Here is a 9,755-nt window from a genome sequence, read left to right as displayed (position 1 = left end):
GGGTGGGGGGGTGGGTGCAGGGTGTGTGAGCAGCAGGCATCTGCTCCCTGCAGCACGCGCCCCTCCTCTCCGCCTGCAGGGGAGAGGCAGCTTGCCCTCCTCCTGCTGCGGGAAGGCTGTGATGAGTGACAAGCTTAGGACTTATTTTCAGCTTCAACCCACAGCCCGTCACTGTGTGATCCTGAACAAACCACTGAGCCTGGTCGTTCCACACGTTTGTCTTCTAGAACACGGGTCTGAGGATGCGGACTCGGCACCATTTCCCAGGGAGGTCCCAGGCCGGAGGGCGGTCATGGGTCAAAAGCTTGGTGAGAACCCAGAGGAAAGGCGGCGAGTGAATTCCCGGGTTTATTACCAGGACGGCAAACAGATGTGAGCTGCAGTCCAGTGAGGACAGTCCAGGAACACTGAAGTTCACTTGGTTCTCAGCAGCCAGCTAACCACACCCGTGGTACAACCAGGACGGAGCCAGGGCAACAGCCTGTGTGCGCTGGCCCTTACCCCAGGAGCTGCCTGGCCGCAGGCTGTCTTCTCCAGCGAGCAGCGCTCTCCCGGGGGGGGGGGGCACGGTGTCTGTTAGCGGACGTGGATCACACAACCGTTGCTGTGCCAACAGGGGCAACCCCCCTTCTGTTTAAATATTTTTATTGATTTCAGAGAGGAAGGGAGAGGGAGAAAGAGATAGAAATATCAATAATGAGAGAGAATCATTGATCAGCTGCCTCCTCCACACCCCACACTGGGGATTGAGCCTGCAACCGGGCATGTGCCCTGACCAGAAATTGAACTGTGACCTCCTGGTTCATAGGTTGGTGCTCAACCACTGAGCCACCCCGGCCAGGCTTTTTTTTTTTTTTAATATAAAAATTGCCTTCCTTCATGTAACTTATTCACAGGTAGGAGGATTTAGAATATAGTTCATGCTGTATTTTCTCTTGTGTAAAGTTTTCTTCTTCTTTTTCTCTCAAGAGGTCAATTTGGTCTTAACGACTTTTTCTGTTTTTAAATCTGTGGCCTACAGAGCGACAATAGCCTGGAATAGCCTGGGCAAGGATAAAAAAACCAGAGCTCATACTGTACCTTCACGTTAAGCTCGGCCTTTCCCTTCTAGTCTAGAAGCTGGAAGGGCGCGTTCCAGTCAGTTGGGGTCGCTGTCTTCTCCAGCGAGCAGCGCTCTCCCGGGGGGGGGGGGCACGGTGTCTGTTAGCGGACGTGGATCACACAACCGTTGCTGTGCCAACAGGGGCAACCCCCCTTCTAACCCTCCTGTCCTGCTTTGGGGCTTGTTGGTCTCCTGGATTCCATAGCAAGTTGTGACAAGCTCCCTGGGGGGAAAGACCCACCCCAACGAGTGGATGCAGCCTCTGTCCTCAGGTGCTGTGAGGACGGGCTAAAGGTCGTGAGACCTCTGTGGCACTTAATCCCTAAAGTGAGCAATTTTTTTTTGGAATAAGAATATTCCATTCTCAGGTATGGACAGTCCCTCCAGACACTAGCCAGCCACCTCACACATTTCTTTCTTTTAAAAAAAAAAAAAAATATTGTCTTGATATTTTTTTACAGGGAGGAAGGGAGAGGTATAGAGAGTCAGAAGCATCGATGAGAGAGAAACATCGATCAGCTGCCTCCTGCACACCCCCCACTGGGGTTGTGCCCGCCACCAAGGTACACGCCCCTGACCAGAATGGAACCTGGGACCCTTCAGTCTGCAGGCCGACACTCCATCCACTGAGCCAAACTGGTCAGGGCACCTCACACATTTCTTAATCAGGCAGGGCCATGGATGAAAAAGGTGCAGGTGAACGGATACAAACTCCTTACTTCCCTTGGACAAGGAACTGGCATCAACCTTGTGGGGGAAGGACCTCACAGAAGACATTTGCGACCTGCAACAGTTTTTGCTCTGGGGGCATTTTCTGTCATTTCAGCTCAAGGGGCAACCCCTCACCTCTTCTGTTTTAGGTTAAAGACCAGGCCCTCAGGTCATGCAGGTGCCGACTGTGCTAAGAATCTCAAAGCTGGTGTATAAGCAAACCGATCATTTGGTTCATAGTAGTCTTTCACTACGGGAGGCTGCAGAGCGGTGCATTTAAGAATCTAGTGTCGTATCCACATAACCAGGCAGTTTCACTCCTACGTATCTACCCAAGAGAAATGACAGCACATGTTCATACAAAAACTCATACACAAGTGTTCTTATGTTCTTAGCAGCATTATTCATAATAGCCAGAGTGGCAACACCCAAATGTCCATCCGCTGATGACTGGATAAACAAAACATGGTCTCTCCATATTACAGAATGTTACTGAGTATTTAAAAGGAATGAAGGGCCAGGAACATGTTACAACATGGATGAACCTTGAAAATAGTGTGCTAAGTGAAATAAGCAAGTCACAAAAAAACACATGTTACCTGATTCCATTTAGATGAAATGTCCAGGATGAATCCATAGAGATAGAAAGTAGACTAGTGGGTGACAGGCTGAGGGAGGGGGTTGGGGACAAATGGAAGTGACCGCTAGGGAATGCAGGGTTTCTTTCTGGGGTGCTAAAAAGTTCTATAATTGGTTGTGGTGATGGTTGCACAACTTTGTGAATATACTAATGCCACTGAACGATACACTTTACATAGATGAATTGTATGGTGTGTGAATTATATCGCAGTATCACATTAAAAAACAACAATAGCCGAAACCGGTTTGGCTCGGTGGATAGGGCGTCGGCCTGCGGACTGGAGGGTCGCAGGTTCGATTCCGGTCAAGGGCATGTGCTTGGGTTGCGGGCACATCCCCGGTGGGAGGTGTGCAGGAGGCAGCTGATCGATGTTTCTCTCTCATCAATGTTTCTGTCTATCTTTCTCCCTTCCTCTCTGTAAAAAATCAATAAAATATATTTTAAAAAAAACAACAACAATAAACAGCCCTGGCTGGTGGGGCTCGGTTGGGTGAGGGTCATCCCATGCATCAAAAGGTCACTGGTTCAATTCCTGGTCAGGGAACCACAACAAAAAACAAAACCAAACTCCTCCATCAAAAAACCTGGTCAATGGACCTGACCTCCTGGCTTGAATCCTGCTCTTCCATATTTTAGCGGCGTGACCCGGTGTCAAGTTACTTGGACCCTCCGTGCTTCATTTTTCTCCCCTGTGAAATGGGAATGGTAATACTTCTATTCTTATAGGGTTATTTTGAGGCAGTATTATGTAAAGCACTTAGATCAGTGCATTGTATATAGTAAACCCTATGGAAAGCTTACCTATTACTGATATTATTATTAGTCACATGTCTCCCAGATGTTCCCTAGCTGGTTTTGAGACCTCAAAAAGCTGAATCAGAATGATGCTTAGGAAGCATGAACCCAGCCCTGGCTGGGTGGCTCAGTGGGTTAGAGCACTGTTGATATGCCAAGGTTTGGGGTTTGATCCCTGGACAGGGCACATACAAGAATCAACCAATGAATGCATAGATAAGTGGAACAACAAATCAACCGCTCTCTCTCTCTCTCAAATCAGTTAAAAAAGAAAGCAAGCATGAATCCGGAGGTGGGTGGATACTCTTGTGGGGAACTTCATGAGACCTTGGAAAGCCTCCGTTCACTCATTTGTCAAAGCCTCTGAGTATGTGCCAGGCACTGTTCTCAGTGCTGGGAAGATAGCAGTGACCAAAATAGATACAATTTCCTGTTCAAATGCAGCTTCTGTCCGAGTGGAGGAGATGGACGGTGAATAAATAAACAAGAGAATATAGCAGACAGAGATCAGGACTTTGAAAAAAGGAGCTGGGATGGTGGTGACAGGGGGCATGCTAGGCTGGGGTTCAGAGGGGACCTCTGAGAGAAGGGGACATTCTGATTATGAAAACGTCCTGGGCAGGGGCATTCTGGCGGAGGGAATAGCGAGTACAAAGGCCTGAGGCAGGGGCGTACTAGGCGTATTGGAGAGAAGGAAAGGAGGCCAGTGTGGCTGGAACATGATGAGCAGCCAGGGCCGCAGTGGCAGGAAACAAAGTTGGAAATATGGGTGGGGATCAAATTACGTAGGGTCTTGTAGCAACCTGTGACAGCCAGCCACCTAGGTGGTTCCCAATGATCCCTGCCTCTCGGCATTAAATTCCTGAGTGGTCCCCTCCTACACTGAATAGGGCTGCCTGGTGTAACCAATAAGATATTATAGAAATGACAGGGAGATAGAAACGTGGGCGTCATCAGCATGTCTATGGTATTCAGGACCACAGGACCGGATTTGGCCACCTAGAGAGACTAGCAGAGAAGAGAGGAGGCCCTCCCCACTCCCACAGAGGAACTGACTGGTCAGGGAGGGAGCTAGCAAAAGGGATTGAGCAGGAGTAACCAGCAGGATGGGCGAGACCAGCAGAGAGTGGCGACCCAGAAGCCAGCAGAAGAAAGCCTTTCTGAGAGGGAGAGGAGCGAGCCAAGAGGCGCTGTTCATGTTCCAGGAAGCGTGTCTGTCATCCTCTGTGTCCTGACTGTTTACTGACAAAGAGTGCTGCTCTGCAGGATGTTTCACCGTCTCTTTACTGTTCTCCATCCTGTTGCAGCAACATGTCCCCCTCTACAGATCAGCGAAGGTTCTGCTGCACTGGGAGGAAGCTGGCTGCCTCACGCAGTCCTAGAGGACCCGTGTGACAGCAGGTGAATGTAGTGTAGATACAGCGGGGGACTTCGTTGGTCCTTTCCGGTCTAGACGACACTAAGTGAAATCCCATTCGGAAGAATTCTCCGCAGGAGCTGACGTTCTCATGGTTGCTTCTGGCTCCCAGCTGAACAAGATTCTCCCACAATCCCACTGGTGTCATCCCTTATCCAACAGCCACCGACGGAGATGTGAAACGTACCTCTGCCCCTTACTTTTTACTAATCCAACCACTCATGCAGGCATCTATACATGCAGATGATTTTAGGGAGGGTTGGGGGGGGGAGATGCAAGAATGTACTACCTTGTAGAAACATGAGCGACTTTAAATCCCTATCAGGGAACTTTTTTCCCTTAAGGTGCCTTGGCCATTTCCACAGTTCAGGCTCCGGGCCTCCCTCCACATGGCTCAGCCCTCCTCTCCGCTCTTTGCTCTTTCTCAGCCTTGGCATCACCGGCATTTGGCACCAGGCAATTCTTTGGTGTGGAGGTCTGTTCTGTGCACTGTCCGGGGTTAGCAACATTTCTGGCCTCCACCCACTAGAGGCCAATAGTGGCCCCTGGTTGGGACAACAACAAAAAATGTCTCCAGACATCCCTAGATGACCCTGGGGCCAAATCACTCCCAGTTGAGACAGAAGAGATAGGTCATATTGAGGTGCGATTTAAATACACTCAAACATGCACATTGTAGGTGTACAGTGGGATGAGTTTTGATAAATATGTAAACCTCTGTAGCTCTCACGCTAATCTAGAAGAGACATGTCCTTCACCCCCTGCAGTCTCCCTCATGCCCCTGTGAAGTCAGTCCTCACCGCCCCCATCCCCGTCCTGGAAGTTCACGTGAATGGCATCACACGTTGTAACCTTTTATGCCCGACTCCTTCCCAGCAGCCTCATGTCTGCGGAATGCATTCACACCGGGAAGTGTGTCCACGGCTCATTTCTTTTTACTGCTGCGTGGTGCGCCCTTGGATGGACGTACCAGCGTCTGTCTCGCCGTTCTCCTGTGGACACTGGAGCGGTTCCCATTTGGGACTATTCTTAACAAAGCGAGGTCGGAGCCTGAGCTGAGGAAAATCACCAACAGCCTCAGCATCTTCAAAGGACACCCCTGCCCCCCGCTTCCTCTCCCCACAGGTACTGTCACCCAGAGTCTGGAATTTCTCCGAGGGGAGGCAGCCAGGCGCTCGGCTTGTGCTGAGAAGCTGTGCGCCCTGTCAGCACTGCTCCAGGAGGACCAGCCGCTGTCGGGGTTGCCTTGTTCCCAGGATTTACAACCAAGTCCCCAGGACCTCTTGAGTGGGTCCTCAAAGGGCTCGAGAAGAGGCCCTCGTCTGTGAGACTTCACCTGCTGCAGACACAGGAGGCATGGCTTCTGCAAATACCACTCATAGCTGAGAGGAAAGGTTCCTGCCACCGTGGGAGAATCAATTGACAGCTCAGATCATTTCACCAGGACTCCTGTGCCCGGATCCTCCGTCATCACCCCAAATGCCGCCCCGGCCACTGACCCCTTTCACAGCTTCCGGGCCATCGCCTCCGCCTCTGTCTTCCTCCGAACCTTCCTCCTGTGCTATCCTGAAGCCTTGCTTCTTTGTGAGGAAAATCTCCAACAGCCTGAGCGCCTTCAGAGGACACCCTTTCCCAGGAAGAGGCCACTCTCCCTGCAGCTCGTGAGTGGAGGGAGCACCTCTCCCAAACCAAGTGGCTGGGGTTGGGAGGCAGCAGCACGCTGTTCCCTGCTTTGTGCCTATTTCCAGATCATCGGCTTCCTTCCTCGTGAAAACGCCTTCTTTTGAGATACCTGCCATCTGGCAATCCTCTGTGACCCCCATATCTATACTCTGCTCCAAGCTCTACCATGACCCTCGCAGGTAACCCTTATAATAGCTTAGCTTATTCTTTCTCTGCCCACCCCCCCTTTTTAAAAATAAATATATTTTTATTGGTTTTAGAGAGGAAGGGAGAGGGAGAGAGATAGACAGAAACATCAATGATGAGAATCATTGATGGGCTGCCTCCTGCACGCCTCCCACTGGGGATTGGGCCAGCAACCCCGGGCATGTGCCCTTGACCAGAATCAAACCCTGGACCCTTCAGTCCGCAGGTTGACGCTCTATCCACTGAGCCAAATCAGCCAGCCCCGCCCCCCTTTTTTGAATTGAGATCTAATTGGCATATAACATTGTGTGAGTTTGTAAGTTTAAGGTGTACCCACCCCCACACATAATTGATCATTTCATGGTCATTATTTCCTGCTGTCAGATTGCCCAGCAAAGATATTGTATTAGCCCAACTGGTGTGGCTCAGTGGTTGAGCGTTGGTCTATGAACCAGGAGATCACGGTTCGATTCCCGGCCAGGGCACATGCCCGGGTTTCGGGCTTGATCCCCAGTGTGGGGCATGCAGGAGGCAGCCGATCAATGATTGTCTCTCATCACTGATGTTTCTATCTCTCTTTTCCTCTCCATTCCTCTCTGAAATCAAGAAGAATATATTTTTAAAAAGATATTGTAATCATGTACATTGTAATAAAAACAATGTATATAAATGTATGAGTTTATGCAAACCACAGCCTCAGCATGGTTACATTTTATTATTTTATCTAGCTGAATAGGTGAAAAGTGGCACCTGTGTTCGTTTTAATTTAATGTTCTTCCTTACTAGTGAGATAGACTTTTCCCCCAAAAAACAATTCGGACATTTGGTTTCTTCTTGTGTAAACGGCCACACGCTCTGATCATTCGGTCCATCCTTCCCAAGAGCCTGCAAGTGGTCCGAAACAACGATCCATACTTATCAGCCATTCGAACAATGTGGGTCCTGACGCGGAGATTTCTGGCAAGGGGACTCTAACTCGAATTGTGATGTCAATCTCAGCCGCGTTCAAAGAATTTCAGCCCGGGGACCTTACACAATCACCAGTTCACCCTGCCACCTTTCAACAAATGTTGAAGCGGAAAGGCGGTCCCAGGCCAGGGGTGCCGGGTGGGAGGGGAGAAGCTTGTTGCTGCTTGGATGCGCGTCAGCGTGTCACTCCTTGTTCAGAAATGCCAAGCAGCCCTGACTCACCTGCGCACGTTTTCTGACTCGCCTCTCCTATCTCCATCTAGATAAAGGGAGGCCTTATAAACACACAAGTACGTTTTTCTGCTTGGCTCAGTACTTTGCTCCAAACTGGCCTTTTTGAGGCACCTGGAGCTGAACAGAGGCGCTTTGTTTTTATAACTGACACCAGGAGAGACCCAGGCTGTAGAAACCGAGGAGCCGTTCCTCCCTCTTTGTCCCTGAACTTTAGTCCCGCCAATCACTAACTCCGGCCTAGTCTACCTGCGAAATCTCTCTCGAACATGCCTGTGTCTTGCCAACCAGGCTGCGACCACCTCAGCACAGGGGCTGTGTTGCTCAGATTACTGTCCAGCCTCTTCCCTGGGCTTCTCACAACTGTTCTTGCTTCTCTGCAATCCATTCTCTACTCAGCAGCCAAACCGAGGATTTGTACAAATGCCAGTCAGATCAGGTCACTCTGAAGCTTAAAACCCTCCAAGAGTTTTTTGATGCCCTCAAAAGTCTTTTTAAAAATATATTTTTATTGATTTCAGAGAGGGAGAGAAAGAGAAACATCAATGATGAGAATCATCGATCGGCTGCCTCCTGCATGCCCTATTCTGGGGATCGAGCCTGCAACCCGGGCATGCGCCCTGACTGGGAATCAAACCCGTGACCTCCTGGTTCTTAGATTGTCCCTCAACCACTGAGCCACACCAGCCGGGCAAGTTCAAATCTCTTAACCTGGTGCAGAAGACACCGCGTGAGCTTCCTCTGAGTGCTCCAGCTTTGCTTCTCATACTGCACGCTTCCCCTTTTTCTGTTCCAGTTACGTAGGAATTCCCTTTCGTTCCTCAGTCTCCTACTCTCCTTCCCCAGGGCCTTTGCACTCACCGCCCCCTCCATCTGCAATGTTTGTCTTCATTCCCTTTGCTTGGCTAACTTCCAATTTCAGCTTAAACATCACTTCTTCAGGAAAGCCTTTCTAAGCCACCCAAGATGCAGTCACCAGGATTCGAGGAGAGACGCTGGTTTGCAGCACTTCACACACCGATGATGTAATTATTTATTTGTTTAAGATCTTGTCTCCTCCACTAGCATACTGACTGGAGGGCAGGGACCCTCTCAGTTTTGGCATCCAGCGCACTCAGTAAATCTGTGCTGACCCATTGGGAGGTAATCCAACACAGTCTGTATGGTGTGATCGGTCAGTTCTGAAGGGGTTCATTCCAGGCTGGTTTAACAACTTTGTGACATCTTCCTTAAAGTCGAGTGACGTTGAGCTTTTCAGCTAAATCTCTTAAATATTCCACAGTGGCACTAAAGGAATGAAGCAGTGATTCTCTGTGGACAGTAAGAGCTAAGGTGAAGTTCTGGGTGTTACTACACTGGCTAGTGTAACAGTGACATAACATCACAGAGCGGGAGAGAGCCACTTGATGGATGGTTCATTAGCTACATGGCAGAAAGTGTCACATAGATCAGACCACTTAACGCTGAAGGCCTTCTCCTCCTCCTTCTCCCCATCTTCTCTTTTCCCTCCAGCCCCCCCCCCCCATCTTCTGTTTTAAGAGAGATGAGAACTGTAAATGTTTATTCAGCTAGGGCAGTGGTCGGCAGACTCAGTCAACAGAGCAAAATATCCAACAGTACTTCTTCAAAATAGACTCGCCCAGGTCGAAAACCAACTTCTGCGCATGGGCCATGAAGTTTCAATCACACTGTACGTGCGCCCGCACGTGGTATTTTGTGGAAGAGCCACACTCAAGGGGCCAAAGAGCCGCATGTGGCTCGCGAGCCACAGTTTGCCGACCACTGAGCTAGGGGAAAGATCCAGTGAAAAGGAAGCAACTGAAGATGCTAGAGAGAGAGGATAATTGGGTACCAACTCATTTATTCAGCAAACATTTATCAGGCACCTACTGTGTGCCAGATACTTTGTTTTTGTTTCTTTAGATTTTTATTTATTTATTTAAAAATCTATATTGTTGAAAATACTACATATGTCCCTTTTTTCCCCCATTGACCCTTCTAGCCTGCCCCACCCCCCGCCC

Source organism: Myotis davidii, unplaced genomic scaffold (genome assembly GCF_000327345.1).
Source record: "Myotis davidii unplaced genomic scaffold, ASM32734v1 scaffold539, whole genome shotgun sequence".
Classification (NCBI taxonomy): Eukaryota; Metazoa; Chordata; class Mammalia; order Chiroptera; family Vespertilionidae; genus Myotis; species Myotis davidii.
Note: the sequence above shows the minus strand (reverse complement) of the source record.